Source organism: Motacilla alba, chromosome 4, assembly GCF_015832195.1.
Source record: "Motacilla alba alba isolate MOTALB_02 chromosome 4, Motacilla_alba_V1.0_pri, whole genome shotgun sequence".
NCBI classification, from domain to species: domain Eukaryota; kingdom Metazoa; phylum Chordata; class Aves; order Passeriformes; family Motacillidae; genus Motacilla; species Motacilla alba.
The window spans coordinates 49,047,543-49,060,675 of NC_052019.1; the positions used below are offsets into that span (position 1 = coordinate 49,047,543).

At 46.4% G+C, this 13,133-nt stretch overlaps 1 long non-coding RNA gene across 1 annotated transcript; it reads left to right on the top strand.

Annotated features, from left to right (window-relative positions):
* Positions 1-8,522: 8,522 nt before the first annotated feature.
* LOC119700785 lies at positions 8,523-13,124 on the top strand. The gene is made up of 3 exons (XR_005256876.1): positions 8,523-8,912; positions 9,930-10,249; positions 13,007-13,124. It is a non-coding gene; the product is annotated as an uncharacterized LOC119700785 (long non-coding RNA).
* The last annotated feature ends 9 nt before the right edge of the window (positions 13,125-13,133 follow it).

The following is a 13,133-nucleotide window of genomic DNA, read 5'->3' on the forward strand; positions in this document are numbered from 1 at the left end:
GTTCAAGCTACAAGAAAATATCTTGTGCCCACCCCCACCCCAGCCCCCAGTGCAAGCACGTTTTGGGTTTAATGTCAAGCCGTGTCTTCAAGTGGGATGTCATTTGCAGGGGCTGGATCTTTACACCGTGAATTGTTAGCCTCCTCTGCCACCCTCATCGTTCTAGTTTCATGAAGGCAGTTACTTGCTGGCATAGCCCTACCCTTAAATTCAAGAGATGAACTTGTCTGTGTTGACACTCAAGACTACACTTTTAGTTTTCAACAGAGGGTGTCTGCAGTGTGAAATCCTGCTCGCCACCAAGGACATGCTTCATAGTCCCAGCCAGTAGAGACCACGTGTCCTCCCTTGATGAGCTGCTCCAGAACAGTGGAGTGGAGATGTGCTGTGAGCAGCAGGGAAAAAATGGTGTGTTAGTGCTGCACCCTCTAAACTGAAGAAAGGGGGCCTTCTTTCTTTACCTGGCCCTCTTACTTTGAACTGACCTTCCCTTCCCAATTCTCCCAGCAGCAATTGGGGTCAGAAACACAAGAGACCATCAGGAGTTTTGGGGGAGGGGACTCTTCTGCAGTACTGCAATTTCAAAGGTGCTTGTGCTGAACTCTGAGGAGCCCTTGGCGATGATAATTACTCAAGATTGCAGAGGCTATGCAATCAGAGCCATGCTAGGCTTGGAGGAGCCTACTTCAGTCTGAAGTACATTAGCCTGCTCAGTACTAGAGAGCAGAAACCAGCATGGTGCACCCTCAGGCCATGAAGTGAGAAACAAATCCTGCTGTTGGAGCTGGCTACCAGGATGAGGTGGCCCTTCATCTGTCTTCTCACACTGAATTAATTTCCTCATCCTCTGGAGAGGGTAGGACAAGATGGTCCTTGTCCATAGGGTATCAGAAAGAAGGGAGATTTTCTCACAAAACTTCCTGCCCTCAGAGAGCCAGGTGTAAAGGTGGTCAGGAAAGGACCAGCTGCACGGGCAATGCTGAGCCAGTCCTCAGGGGCAGTGGAGCTTTTCCTCCTCCTCTTTGCTGAGCACTCATCCTTTGGATGATGAGAATACATTTTAGTCAGTTTTTTCTAAATGTTGGAGCATTCACATAAGGCTTTTCATTCTACAGTTTTTCAGCCATTATATATGCAGGGTGAAAAAAAAAATCCAAATCATATCTGTCAATGGCTACAGGAAACTACTTACTGGTCTGGTTCCTACCTCATGAAAGAAGGAAAATGTGTGCAACTGGGTTTTCCCCTCATCACTGAAAGGTGAGTTCTGTTACAGTTGTTATTGCTGTTTTGTGACTAGGCTTTGGGCAAACAGCCTGGGAACTGCTGAACATGCTGAGACCCAAGGCCCTGAGTCATTGGTTCATCCCACTTTATAAAATAATTTAATAGAAAATAATTGCTGAATTAGGACTTTGGAGTAAAGTCCCTGCTGGATTCAGTTCATCTTAAGCAGATATTTATTAGAGCTTGGGCAAAGCCACTGACATTTTGCTAAAAGTGTTTCATAAAATGCTGCTGGTGATAACTTGGACACCACCACACAGGCATTTCGGGAAACAAATGAGTACCAACCAGTGTTGTACTGGATAAGTCATATGGGAAAGGGGGAAATTTGGCTGATTTTGCTATTCTTAAGGCAGTCAGCCATACTGATGTGAGTAGCAAACAGGAGAGCCAGGCGAAAGTCAGCTATGACAGAGTCCATGATAGCCTGCTATTCATTTTGGAGGAAAACTGGCAGTAAAAAGGATCTGGTCATCATTAAGCTCCAGCAGAGTTTATCCTAATTTTGTCAAGCTGACTCCTTAATTAAATGGTTGTTTTATGGGGAATTGGAGAAGTATTGCATGTGAAGTAACGACAGGTAGAGACTGTCATCCCAATTAATCTATTTTCTCTGAACTCTGAGAAAACATTTTCCACCTCTGAGCGTCTCTTCTCCCAAAATCTACCAATACTTCCCTGAGCAGACAAGATGAAAGTTGGGGGGTGGGGGGAAGGGAATCCCCTTGTTTCTGTCATAGCCACCTGCTGCTGTACCTCAGCTGTAGAGGATTATTTTGCTTTTAGTTTCCAGACAGTGCCCAGGCATTTTTCTTTTCCTAAGGGACACTTAATTCCTTTTGTGAACTCATTTTGGGTTATAATGTGACTATATTTCAATGCCTCCTATTAATCCCATATTGAAGGCAAGCATAGTAAAGATGGGGAAAAAAGAACTACAGTTTGGCTTTCCTTTTTTTTTTTTTTTTTTCCTTTGAAGGTCTTTTTCTCCTTCTCCCCATCCACAGGGATTTCTCTGGGTTTCAACCCAGTAGCCCCTCCATCTTACAGTGCTCTTCTAAAAGAGCCACAGGACATCAGGACATGCCCCAGGGCACTCGGTAGAGCAGAGATGGGCTGGATTTTTGCATTGTACTGCTTTTCTTCCCTGTACATCCAGGTCAGGGGGTGAGGCCAGACCCACCTCGGTGTTTGCTTCTAAGGCTGGGCTTGTGCTGTGGGCTTGTGATGCAAAGCTGTGCTGGGGCTGACAGTGCACTGCCAGCTCTTGTGAGCTACAGCACCTCCTGCACCACTCAGCCTCATGCCAAGCTGCGTTCCCAGGGAGGCCTGAGGGTTCACACCCACCTTTAATGAACACTGTCCCATCCAGACTTTGGATAACCTTGAGTAGTTTCAGGGCTTTGTGACTTTCACCAAAAAAAAAAAAGAAAGGAATTTGCCAATGGAGAGGGAATGTTGCTAGGTGTTGTCCCAGCAGTACCCACTGTGGGGCAGAGATGGTTTTGCAAAAGGTCCTAAATCCTTCTGGGGGCAGCTGCCAGGGAGCATTCCATGCAGAACATGAACCAAGTAGGAATACAAAGCTCATCTTGCATCTGTCTTACCTTGAGAAATCCTTAGCGTTCTAAGGACACTTGTATTACAGTATTAGAGTACTTGTACCTTTTTAATTCATGAGTGAAAGCAATGTGGAGTATCGTATGTGACAGTGTCTGAGAGCTGAATGACAGAGCTGTCAGCTGTGGGACACTGCAATGACAGCCCTTTAAAGTGCTGTCAGCTCTTGTCGGATACTTTTATCATAATGCTTATTTCAGCCTCAGGAAGACAAGTCATTGTGCCTTCCCTTTCTGGGGGTCTCCTAAAGTACTGCTATTCAGTAGTGGGATGTTTAACAAAGTGGCTTTCTTGAAGTTGTCTGCACTGTAGGCAAGATCTCCTCCCTTCCCAGAGACAGGAACCACACCAATGGGCTGCCAGGGGCTTTGAGCAAGCTTCCTAAGACACAGAGAACTTTCGCAGGCCTGGTGGCCCTTGCCCTTTCAACATCTGATGGATTCAAACAGGGCAAATGATCTGCCTAACCCCACTGCCAGCTCCTCTCCCACGGGAAGAGCCCGCTCCTTCCCAGCTGGAGGAGGTTTGGTGCAGCGTGGCAGTGCCACAGCAGAGCCTCCCCTAAACCCACCCACAACCATTAAGTCTCCATTACAGGGCACTGAATTCACTCTGCAAATGAAAGATAATGTCTCCTGAGGAAAATAAACTAAAAGCGGGGAAGGGGATTGGCAAAACAAAAACAACCCTTCCCACTGCAATAGCACTTTCAATTAAGAACAAAACAGGGCTGGAAGCTTTGAAGCTTGACTTTGGGCAGAAAGAAAAGGCCCTTTCTGAGAGCCCTGGGTTTCTGTAGGCACAGCACAGCGGCAGCTGTCTTCTTTTTACGTCAGAGCATTAATGCTGTTGTTTCGCCCCTGGTATCAACAGAGCTTGCCTGGTAGGTGGGTGGGGTATTGGGATTTATATTGTAGACAAATTCAGGAAAGCTTCAGTCCTTTTTTTTTTTTTTTTTCCCCTAACAAAGCTTTTCAAAGTCCACTGGGGACCCCTAATGTTCAGCTACTGCTGAAGCAAGCACTTCAAAGCCAGAGCTGCACAGCTTCTCTAGCCATCTATGGGTTTGATCATTCTGGTAGGCTTTTATTACAGGCAATCACACTCCCTTCCCCCTACTAAAAGTCATCTTTCTGGGAAGGTCTGAGAGCTCCTCAAAATGTTTGGTAAAACAACATTTCTATGGTCAGAAGACATGCCAGCCAAATCAAACTGAGGAGGCCCTGGAGATGCTTTGGGAGGCAGAAACCTTTTTGCCACCTGCACAGCAGGCAGGATCCCTCCCTGCCCTGAGCTGTGACAGCAGACACACCTAACGTGCCCAACAGAAATGTCTGCAGAAGAAAAGTGAGTAGAAGAAGTGGTTATTGTAAAAGGGGTTGGGAGGAGTAATCCTGTGGGGATTTTAAGGATGTCAGTGACAGACTGTGTTAGTCCTCCATAAACTCCCACTGCCTAGTCCCTATTCCCACACATCTCCCCATGGCTGCTTCATTTGCCCCTAAAAAAATCTCCACTGCTCACCTTCTACAGCCCATACCAAGCTGGGCAGCCTCCATGACCAAAACCTACAGTCTTCCTGCTGTCTTTAGCCAGGGCAGATTGCTGTTATCCTAGGGTTTATCCCAGTTTATCCTAGTTTCCTAGTGCCTCTGCTGGAGGGGCTAAACAGGACACACAAACACCTCCACAACAGCCAGGTTTAGGATTTTTTCAGCCAGATTCCTGGGGTCAGCTCTTCTCTCTCTTATGACAGGCATGTGTTTTCTCTCCTAGACTAGCATTAATATAATTCTAATTTTCCCCCACAGCTAAAGGCAACAGAGTGGTCAGTTACTGGGAGAACCACACCAAAATCACTTGAAAGTCCAGGCAGAAAAATGTTAGAAATGCAGCTGGAGTAAGTTACCTTCCTCTTTCATATCTCCATCTCCAATCCTAAGTAAATTGGAAAAAAATTGTGCTTTCTAAGTGGTTTCTAACATAATGAAAGTCAATTAGAGTGATGCAAACAGAGCTTATAACTGCAGGTTTTCATCATTGACTCTGTGCTAAATATCTGCACTGTGTGGTTTGCTAGGAAGTAAGGGTGCATGGAGAGGAAGGGGGTTTTTAAAAGCACTTAAATTACCTCTAATTAGCAACACAACTGTAGTCAAAACATGATGTGAGGATAATAAATTGATATTTGCATAATGGAAAGACTACCAAACTGTACTTCAGATAAGATGAATTAGATTATAATTAGAGCTGTGTTTTGGGAAAGAAAATCCTTCTAATTGCCTGAGTACAGGCAGTGCCAGGGAGGGGAGGGCTGGCAGCCATTGGGGAGGTCCAGCCAGTGCTGTGTGGGACAAGTGCCCCACAAGTGGGGCCATTCCCTGAGGGGGGACAGGGTGCCCACATCTACCAGCAGCCAGAACAGCCATGGCAAGGCAGGTCTGGGGAGAAAAAGGGAAAAAACAGGAGGAATGGGACCGTGTGCACACTCAGCCACCAAGTGCAAAATCAGGAACTGAAAGAAAATCCAGGGCAAAATGGTATGGACAGCAATTAGGGTGGGAGACACCTGTGTTTCAAGGGGAGGTGGTGCTTGGGTTAAAATGCAAGCACTAATTCTGTAAATTGCTGGAAAACAGTGAGCATCTTTTTCTGGTAAAATCTTGTCACCACCTTGAGTTCCAATGGCTTCCTCCTGCTGCTGTTTGATAAGTGACTTTACTTTATTAAACCAACAATTGTTTTCATTCCATTGAATCATATGCAAAGTTGTTTGCAAAGATTTATTGTCCAGATCTTACTACTCTTTTTTAGTAATTAGGGCCACCTGGATAGCCCAGGATGATAGGTCACTCACCCATTGTACAAGACCATGTGTACCTGTAAGGAAATTACTGCAGATGTGTTATATTCCAAAACAGCTTTTTTTTTTTTTTTTTGAGAAAGCAAACAGAAGAATTACACCTTGTCACTGAAGCGAAGGCAGAATGAACCTTGAGGTTGACTCGTTGCCTGGTAGCTGCAGAATCTTATGGTTGGTGCTAATGTCCATTTTGTTGTTGGGCAATGACATGGGTTCAGGTGGGAAAATTGATCAGCATAAAAAACCTGCTCTCTCATTTTGGCTGGGGGACTGAAAAAGGTGATTTCTTAAGTCCTGTGTGTACTGGGTTTGTGTGGCCATATTTTGGTAGTGAGGGGGGTATGGGATGGTTTCTGTGAGAAGCTGCCAGAAGCTTCACCCATGTCTGACAGAGCCAATGCCAACTGGTTCCAAGGCACATGTGCTGCTGGCTAAGGCTGGCCTAGTCAGGAATGAGAGTAATGCCTTTGTGATAACATATTTTAAAAGGGAAAAAAGTTATTGCATAGAGGTAACTGTGGCCAAAGAAGAGCAGAAGGGGACTGCACCTCCTGAAAAGTGACCTACGTTGGAGCAGTTAGTGGAGAACTCTCTCCTCTGGGAGGGACTCCACATTGGAGCAGAAGGACTCCTCTCCCTGAGGTGGCAGCAGTGGCAGAAACAGCTGGGGTGAACTGACCACAACCCCCATTCCCCATCTTTCTGCACCGCTGGGAGGAGAGGAAGTAGAGCCAGGGAAGGAGGGAGGGATGAGGAGGAAGCTGGTTTTAAACTTTATCTTCTTTTTAATTATTCTGCTCTGATTTTCTTCTTAATAAATTTAATTAATATCCCCAAGTTCAGTCTGTTCTGCCCATGACAGTATTTGATGAGTGATGTCTCCCAGGCCTTATCTCAACCCATGAGCCTTTTGCTATATCTTCTCTCCCCAGTTCAGTTGCAGAGGGGAAGTGAGAGAATGGCTTTGATGGGGGTCTGGCATCCAGCCAGGGGCAATCCAGCACTTTACTGTGAAATGCAATGACCCTGCTCACCAGCCCTCAGTGGATTTGCTCCTCACATACCCAGGTGAGTACGCCTTAGCTCACTGAGCTTATGTCATATCTGGGCCACCAACAGCATCATCCTGGGCCCAGTGGCAATAGGAAAGGTGTGAAAGGTGCCTGAGTTTGGCCATCACTGGTTGGCAGAAGTGTGCAACAGCATATGGCTCGCTGCAGCCATGCTTGGATGTCCCTCTGACATTGGCTGCTGCGGTTAGGGAGGATGGAGAAAAAACAAGGAGGATGATTTTGGGGTAGAGGAGTGGCAACACACACCGGTTTTGGGTTTCAGTGGGGTGTTTGAGACAGCTCCTCATATTACTTGCCTGGTGGGTGCTGTTTTGAGGACACAAAGACAAGGTTTTCCTGCTCACAGGCACAGAAAGGAGGGTACCAGAGGCCTGGAAAGGATGCCTGGTACACTTAATTGGTGCATCCGTCTATTTATGAGATGTAAAGCATAGGTCTGGTTTCTAAATCAGGAGCTACTGCTCATGCATGTTTACTCTATGAGAAAAAAGGGCATGTGATGCAGCACAAGCTCACATCAAGGGAAATATTCCCCTGCCTTCAAAGGGTCCTGGCTCAGGGCATGGACCACAGAGACCATGGAAATAAGCTCCTTTTTGAGTTGGCAAATGGTGTCTTGCTTTTCTGCTTGAGGAGTAAGAAACAGAGAAACTCACCTGGAGCTCTGCTCTGCTGCGCAGTTTGTGGTACCAGGTTTAATAAAGAGCTGTGTGGGAGGGAGCACAGAAGGGAAGGAGAAGGGAGACGAGTGGGGGGAGCAGGCAGCTGCAGTGCACCAGAGAGCATTGGTGTGCAGCATGCTGACAGGGACAAGCTGAGGCAGGCAGGACAGCCAGGCCACAGCTCTCCTCTCTGTCCTTTCCTGTTGGGAGCAGGATAGAGAGCTGGCCCTGAGGAGCCCAGCCTGGGGGCAACCAGGTGAAGAAGAGGAAAAGTCTGGCCATCCCTTCCTTAATGTGTGGCCACCACACAGCCTCCACCCGTCTCCACTGTGTAGGGTGCTGGCATGCTGTACCTGTGGGATGCCCCCCAGTTGTTGCCAGGAGATCAGCCAGAAAGATACTGAGGCTGACATCCAAGAGAGGACAGGAAAATGGGAACCTGGATAAAATCCTTCACACCTTTGCCTATGAGTCGTGGCAGAACAGCAATTCTCAGAAACCAAATCTTGGACCCCACCATGGACTTGCCATCCCATTTGTTCCCTTGGTGGCAGCCCCTGTTCTCAGGCTCACCAGCGTGGCCTCATGCACCCAGGGGGACTGCAGGATCTTGTGTCACGCAACAAGTGAGCTGAATAATCATGGTGGGAAGAAGGGAAACATCGCACACCAACAAAAGCCCTGGGAAACAATTTTATTGCTAGCAAAACTCTGCAGGTCTTTGTTTAGTGAGTGCACTTTCCCGTGAAATGCAATTGCTCACTGTGGTTTTAAACTGCGACCACCCTGAAAATGAAGGCAGTTTCCATTAAATTGAATTACTTTTCCCCAGAACTGGCATGACAATGGTAATGTTGATAAGGAACAATAGCTGTTAAGTGAGAGCATCATTTATAGTTTCTATTAAATCACTGTCGTTTCCAGTACAAATGGATCACGCGTGCATGTCATGCTGATTTAAGTGATAAAGCCTTAGTTGTGATCAGTTATCACAATGCCTAAGCAGAGCATGAAAGGTGGCACAAACATGCATGCAACACTGCACCAAGCCCAGATCAATATTTGGATCTAACTTAGCATTAGCAGATGAGTTGGTGCAAGAGTGATTGGAGTTTTTTCAAAAAAATTCATATGCTCATCATCAGTATAACCTTAAAGGCCATTGATCTCCTCCACCTCACCTTTCCAGTGGTCTTCAAAAGGGGTAAGCCAGGAAGCAAATGGAGAAGGAGCAGCAGCACATGACTGCTATAGACCTGACCATGGAGATGCAGCATAAAGCGAATGTAATGTGCAGTGAATTATTCCAATTCCTGAAGATTAGACACTCAGCAGGGAGAAGGTGGGGTAGCTGAGTGCAGAAGAAGGCGAAGTTGGATGAGCATCGGTGTTGCAGCAGTCACTCAGGTAAGGTTTCTGCTCTTGAAGATGTTTTCCAAAAGTTGCTGAGCTTCTAGGAGCCCATGGGCTGCTGCCACACTGAGGAGTTTCTCCACTTCCCTGAAGGACATGAAACCTTCTTCAAGAAAATATAGGAGCAAGTCCTAAATTCATTCCTAGCTAAATTTTAATTACACAGGCTTTTTTAAGAGGAAAACAGCTACTGAATATGAAAACATCTGTGAAGTTAACTCTCCCCTATTCAGAAAATGATCTGATTTTCCTTCTGCTTTTTCCTGTGGTCTGAGCTCATATGTTCTAGGTTTGGTGATTTTCTCATCTTAATTGAAGGAAAAATGGTTTTGGAGTTCTTGAAATACCACCCAATATATGAGTCTGATCATGCAATATGCAGTGGAGACTGAAACAAAATGCACTGGCTTCAAATCACAAGGTTTGTCTAAACAATGCTTTTTTAGCTTAATTTACAGTACAACTGCTCTATCCAACCTCAATTTTAATTTTCAGGCTTGAAGCAAATGGAAAGAATCAAAATTAAACAATACATTAAATCAAAAAAGAGCTGGGTTTCACTGTAATGGGATCAGTTTCTTCAGCTTCACTTAGCCCTAGGACAAGTTGCCACAGTGACTGTACGAAGCACAAGGCAAGTTTTCTCAATCTGTGGGCCTTCCTGGGAACACTGGTGTGCAACGTGCACTTGCACATCAGGGAGAGAAGCTCATCCCGGGCAGTTTCAACCAAACCCCCAGGCAGTCAACAGGAAGCTTCTCATTGACCCCACTGGATGGAAGGAGAGTGAAAAGGGAACTCCCTCAAAAGAGAAAGACAGGTCTTTATAGAAAATCCACATGTCACTTCAATAGCTCCTTCCATACCAGTACAGGTCCCTTGTCCCTTGCCTTCATTGGGAAACCATCATGGAAAAACTTATGCAATCAGACCACAGGTATTTTAGGTACTGTGACACTCAAGTTTTAAATGTCATTGGACTAACTGTGTTTTTCCATTTCCCTGCTGCAGGTACTGCATTACTGACAATACAAAAAGAGAGCATTAGAAATGCTGGAGTGGCTTTGTGCATGGAGTACCGACAGCACCAGGTTCTCCCCCTCCTCCCCAAGAGGAGCTCGGAATGAAGCTGTAATAGGAAGGAAGAGGATTATCTCAGGTTACCCTTCTTCAAGTGCCACAGTCATGTTTCTCAGTGTCCCCACTGCCAGGTTGAAGGAAGAGTGGGGATGGCCCTGTCCCGCAGCCTGCCTGCAGCCAGGAAGAAACAAGCAGAGAAAATCGTAAGAGAAGTACAGAAGAAAACCAGAGTTTTAATGTTTTCAAGCAAGGTAAGAGTGGGTTTTGGCTGAGAGTCACTTTTCTTCCAAGCAGCAAGTACAGTGCTGTGCTTTGGATTCAGTATGAGAATAATATTGGTAACACACTGTAGCACACTGATACTTCAGCTGCTGCTGACCCTAAATCCAGGTTTTTCAGTTTCCCATGCTCTGGCACTGAGCAGGTGCACAAGAAGCAGGGAGGGAGGACAGCAGACCCAAATTTGCCAAAGGGATATTCCATGCCATGGAGCATGCCATGGTCAGTGTATAAACTGGGAAGGTTGGTCAGGAGCTGCTGACTGCTCGTCAGGGACAGGCTGGGCACTGGTCAGAACATGGTGAGCAATTGTGTTGGGCATCAGTTCTGTTTCTTGGGGTTTATTCCTCTCTTTTGTTACTATTGTTATATTTTACTTTATTTCAATTATCATGCTGCTCTTATATCAACCCACGGATTTTACGTTTTTCTAATTCTCCTCCCACAGGAGCGGGAGAGGAGAGGAGCAGGAGAGGAGAGGAGAAACCAGTGAGCAGCTGCACAGTACTTAGTTGCTAGCTGAGATTAAACCAGGACAGAGCAAATAAGGGAAAAGTTATGTATAATTCACTTTCAGAAATGTGACTCCTTTGAAATTTCAGGCCCCGATTTGGAAAACATCCTTATTCAGAAAAGCATGAAGGCTTCGGCATTTCTCTTGATATGGACATCTTTAATGACTCCTCCTTGATTTGCATCTCCTGCTGTCACATGCATAGTTCTTTCAACCCTAAAAGTGCTGCAGCTTGGTACTGTTCTATGCCTTGAGCAGGCAGAGATACCATCCAACATGCCTATCTCTCTCTCCTTGTTTTTTGGGTAGCACAGTAAATTTCCCAGTCCTTAATCCTCCCCATTTCTCACCAAGAATGGTAGGATTTCAGGGGACACAGCCTAGGCTCCCACCACAGGTGTAAGTACTACGGGTACCACAGCAAATGCACACACAGGCATGGCTGTATCACTCCTGTGGCAGAAACCTCTTGGGAGAGTGTACTGAGAGCAGGAAAATAATACACTGCTGTAACTTGACTTCCCATTGCCTCAGCAACTCCTGGCTCACTCCCTTCCTGCACCTGTGCATTCTTCCTGCTCAAACCTCCCCAAAAAAGCCATACAGCAGCACCAGCATCCCTCTGCACTCCCACTGTCAAGATACTTCCTTTCTTCCCCCTGGTTAAAAACAATAGCAATAGTAGGTTGGGGAAAGTAGAGCAAAGCATAGTGCAGCCCACAGTGAAAAGTCAGGAGCTTCCACTGTCCCTGCTGCCACCTATGAACCTCCTTCCCACCAGCACAGGACAGCTCAGTGCAGGTTTCCCCCCAAAAGCACTGCCAGCTTTTTCTGCCTCCCATACCACAAGTAGCCTTTCCCCAGAAGAAGCCAGTTTCCCATGACAGGAATTGCTTGGGGGATTTTTGAGCCTCACCTGAACCAGTGCATGGCCATGTCCTCATTTTTTTCCACTCCAGCTCCTGGGTGTGAGACAAGGTAGTAAAGGTTATAAGATACAGTGCCCAAAATCCAGCAGCATCTTGGTACCACAAAGCTGCTTTTGTGGTTCTGGCTTATCAGCATGCACACTCTGGCAGCAAATTAGCCACAGACTGGAGAAACATTACCTTGCAAATACCTCTGTCCCAGGATGTGCTGGGCATTGGGGTACCCCAGGTGAGCATACGCATGAACCACATGGAAATGGAAATCCTCATAGCACAGCAGGATGTAGAGCAGGAGGAGGCCAGCAGTGATTACAGCTGCCAGCTGTAAAAGAGAGGAACAGTCATGATGCAAGGGAGAAAATAAGCTGAGGGCTAGCTACAGCAAATATTTCATCTGAACTCTGAAGCCTCCCAAAGCTGTTCCTCACAGAGAAATGGGAGGAAAGGCCCACACAACTGCAGAAAATCAAAGTAACCTTTGATAGAGAGCTGGTTCCAGAACTTCCACTGAAGCTGGCAGAAAAGGCCCTGCTGAATTCAGTGAGCAGTGTATGAGCTCCCAAATTAAGTTCCCCCTTAAGCTCTGCTACAGCAAAGAAAGTACAATCATTTAATTTTCTAGTGGCCCTCTTGAAGTAAAGAGGGAAAAAGAAACCCTAAGGTGCCATCAGGCTTTTAGAAACAATTCATCAAAGACACTTACCAGAAGAAGCCTCATTCTCCAGGCACCTGGGGACTTGTGGCCCACCACTGTCCATATAATTGTCATCCAGATGTGAACACTCACGTAACCACAAAATGGGTCAGGCTCTGAGGGACCACAGTGTGTCATCTGGTCCAACCTCTCTGCTCAAGCAGGGTCATCCTAGAGCACGTGGCACAGGATTGCATCCAGACAGATCCTGGATATTTCCAGGGAGGGAAATTCCACACCGTCTCTGGGCAACCTGTTCCAGTGCTCAGTCACCTGCACGGTAAAGTTCTTCCTCATTTTCAGGTGGAAGTTCCTGTGCATCAGTTTCTGCCCATTGCCTTTTAGCCTATTGCTTGGCACCAGTGACAAGTGCCTGACTCCATCCTCTTGACATTCTTCCTTCAGATATTTATAAATGCTTATGACTTCCCCTCTCAGCTGTCTCTTCTTGAAGCTGAACAGGCCAGCTCCCTCAGCCTGCCATCCTCCCTCAGTCACCTTCATTGCCTTGCACTGGACCTGCTCCAGGAGCTCCATGTCTCGCTCCCTTTGAACATCCACAGCTCATAAACCCTTTCATTCTGTGTTACAGCAAGGACATGCCTACACCTGACAAGAGAATAACCTTCAGTCTGAAACTCTTCTTGATCCAAGGTATAAATCAGAGAAAAGTCTGATGAACTGCACCAGCAGGGGAAAATGTATGAGAGACCAGTATG